This window comes from Cryptomeria japonica, chromosome 9 (genome assembly GCF_030272615.1).
Source record: "Cryptomeria japonica chromosome 9, Sugi_1.0, whole genome shotgun sequence".
Lineage (NCBI taxonomy): Eukaryota > Viridiplantae > Streptophyta > Pinopsida > Cupressales > Cupressaceae > Cryptomeria > Cryptomeria japonica.
Genome location: NC_081413.1, coordinates 59,130,258 through 59,134,300, shown reverse-complemented (window position 1 = coordinate 59,134,300; position 4,043 = coordinate 59,130,258).

Genomic DNA, 4,043 nt, shown 5'->3' with positions numbered 1-4,043 from the left:
CTGAGCTTATTTTGGCCTTTCATCAGCTACGTAGGGGATTCGGTGATACACTTGCCAACATGAATTTACTTGAAGGTTTTAATAGGCCATGCTATTTCATCTGCAATGGAGCATAAATATCTTTGTGTTGTACAGCATGCTGAGCTCAACCCTCATGGGAGCCACATTTTAACCCACATGCTATCTTACTTTCCTATATCTGCACATGAAGCAAACAAGATAAATAAAAACAATGCATTTCTTCCTAGTTCATGATATGATCTTTTCAAAATGAATGAATGCAAGACTTCATTAGGGCACTAAATTTGGCATGTGGAAAATTTGGTAACATAAAGTTCATCATACAAAGGATGGAGGATACAATCATGAGGTCTCAAGTCTTTGTGGGTTGATGTCACTAAGGTGATCCTGAGGTACATAACCTTAGATGTCTGCTATAAGAGAATTTTTACCTATCACTTTACTAGTTTGAATCATTTCATACATGATAGGTGTATTTGTATTTCATTTTACCTACTTTCTTGTTTATTCTTCATGAGGGGTTAATCCTTCTGATTATGGAGCATACTAAATCTATTACGACTATGCCAAACCACTCAACCTCTAAAAATAATAGCATCCATTATTTCCAAAATATCCATTGGCATTATACTAATGAGTCCACAAAGTTGAAGTGATCTAATGAAGAGGCTTTTCACTTGGGTATGCATACCTAACAATGATTCTGCTAAGGGAAAGGGGTATGAAATTGACAAGAAAAACATACACAAGCGGGACTCTAATTATATCCCATCTAAGAAGTTCCTCCTTGACTCCTTAAGCCATGGATCTACTAAAAAAGGAAATGAACGTGTTTCCTAGAGCTCCTTAGGTCAAAGAAAAAAAACTAATAAGGGCTCTGTGTCGAGTGGGAAAAGAAAATCTTCTTCCCTGCTTCTAGAATCCACTCAAAGAAACATGCATGCCAAGAAGAAGAAACAAAAGGGTGCAGAAAGATAATTGTGACCCCCCGAGATTAATGATGAATATAAATATATGGACATCTAAATTGAAATCCCAATTGAAGTTGAAAATGTCACTGATGTAGAGTCTTGGAGCTTTTCCTATTCACCTTCTTGGTTTCTTGGCTTGCTCAACCCTCTAACTCCTCAAGCCCATCCAATGGCACTTGATTGGGATTTTGTTGTCTATACCACCAAGGTCTGATACATTTTGGCTTTCCTCCAAGGTATAGCCACTGATCTTAGACAATCAACTCCTCCTATTGAGGTTACCACCTCAATCTCAAAACACCACTCCTAGGGCTCCAACAACTCCTACAAGGATCACAACACACCAACTCCTACAATGGGTTCAATATGCATTTAGATAGTACCTTTGAATTATTTTAGGGTTTTTAGCATCTTTGGTCCCATCACCAAGCTTTTCCAACCTCACTTTGACTCTATTAGTTACAAATAGGCCTAATTCAATTAGCCCTCCTATATGGGTTTTTCAAGGCTTACTTTACAAACTTCCTAAACACAGCCACAAAAAAATTGCAGATTTGAGTACCCTTTTCTGAGTTTCATACAATACTAAAGAATTGCATCTGGGTTTTCCATACAACTATGGGAACCAAAATTGCCCTATTTTCAAGGGTTTAGGCCTACCTGGTTGACTGGGAAAGATTTTTTGGAAAGCTTCACCAGTAAAATCACCCACTCAAATAGATTGTGCTCTTAAAAAACACTTCTTCTATTGTCCTAACTCACCAACTCCTAGCCTTGAGCCTAGGGCTTAATTGTAGCTCCTCCTCAAAGGCCTGCAAGAAAAAAAAACTACTCTACTCATATGTACAAACCCTAACCTAGCATTCCAATTTATTTCAATAGGTTCCATTAATGGATGCTTAGGTTAGAGCCATTTTTCTCTTAAACCCTACCTTACAAGGGTTTTACAACTAGTTACAAAGAATGAATGAGATCTATGCAACCAAACACCAAAAAAACTTACCAATATACCTTGATGGAAAGTACATTCAACAAAAACTCATTCCCAACAATTAGATTCTCCAATCAAGTTCGTACTGGACCATACAAAGCAATGAAAACTCAAGAATACTATTATAGTGAAGAAAACAAGATTTTCTTGCAACTAAAAAACTTGTTCTAGACTTCCAAATTCTCCAACCTATAAAATGAAAGTGTTTTTGGCTTATATTCCCATGTTTCAGTTGGTTGACCAACTTTCAACGCTATCATCCAAAAATGCAACTTTTATATCTTTTTGACTCTTTGGTTGCAACTTTGCACTAAAGTGATTTCCAAGGCTCCTGAAGCCCATCAAGCATCCTAGAAGACCTAGACACAATATAATAGACCCTTATTACATGATGACAATGATATATAGTGTTACTCCTGTGAACAATCTTAGCATTACAACTTCCTAGGTTGATAGCATCCTGAACACAATTGACTCAATCAAAAACTTGGACAACTCAACCATGGCTCTACTGAGTCTCAAATGGTTGGTCCATTATTATATCACAAAAGACAACACATAAAACTCAAAAGAAAAAAAAATTGCATGCTTGGAGTGTTAGGTGCCCTGCACCATACTCCCCTGGGACAAAGAACTCAAGTCCCTTGTGTTAAGAGGTCTAAAATTTCCACTCCATGTTGAAGTATATCTAATGCTCACATCCACATAGCATCTGAATCAGGTAACCCTTCCCATTTGACAAAATAATGTTTGTAGACTCCCTTCCTTGTCTTATTTACTACCTTGGTGTCCAAGATACTCTCCAACTTGACTAGTTGTCTTGTTGGCAAATCCCTCACCCAATCTTCATTAACCTCTGATGACATGTCCAACTGATTTGTTTTTGAGTTTCCCTTGTATGGATAGAGATCACATACAATAAAGATAGGAGAAATATCCAAGGTGGGAGGAAGTTCAACTTCATATGCATTATGTCCATATTTGTGCACCACCTTGAGAGGTCCAATCTTATTCATCATTAGCTTGATAGGATGCCCTTTTGTAAGTCTCTCCTTCCATAGGTATGCTAACACTAAGTCTCCAACTTTAAATTTCACATTCCTTCTTGTTTTATTAGCATGCACCTTATACTACTTGGATTTTTGTTGTAAGGACTATCTTACCTTATCATGCACTTCTTTAATACCTTGTGCAAAGTTCTCACCTTGTGCACTCTTAGGTGCCATAGAATTGAGATCTGTGAGCTCTAATACACTATCTCAAAGGGACTTTTACCTATGCTTCGGTTCACTGAGTCATTGTATGCATATTCTGCCTGACTGTGTACTAAATCCCAAGTCTGCCCATGTTCTTTTGTAAGACATCTTAGCAAGTTACCGAATGATCTGTTGACTACCTTTGTCTAACCATTTGATTGAGGATGATAGGCAAATGAAAAGGATAACTTGGTGCCCAAATTTCTCCCCAGTGTCCTCCAAAAGTGGCTTACAAACTTCACATCTCTATCACTAACTATGCTGATTGAAAGACCATGAATTCTGACTTTCTCCTTGAAGAAGAGGCCTACAATGTAGGTGGCATCATTGGTGCTCTTGTAAGGTATAAAATGTGCCATTTTTTTGAGCCTATCTACCACCACATACACACTATCAAATCCCCTTGCTGTTCTTGGCCAGCCTAATACAAAATCCATGCTCAAACATTCCCAAGGCCTCTAAGGTATGACCAAGGGCTGGTATAGATCTGCATTACTTGATGATCATTTTGCTCTTTGGCAGATTGTACATTCCTTTACAAACCTTCTCACTTCTGATTGCAACTTAGGCCAATAGTAAAACCTACCAACCTGCTACAAAGTCTTATCTATGCCAAAATGTCCTCCTCGACCTCCTTGATGCTTTTCTTGAATAATATTTTGTCTCATAGAACATTGGGGTATGTATAGAAGATTTTCTTTGAACAAAAAACCCTCCTATATCATATATTCTAAATAAGAGACATGAGAGGTGTTAGAGAAATCAGAACAAACACTATATATCTCTACAAAATCCTTATCATCC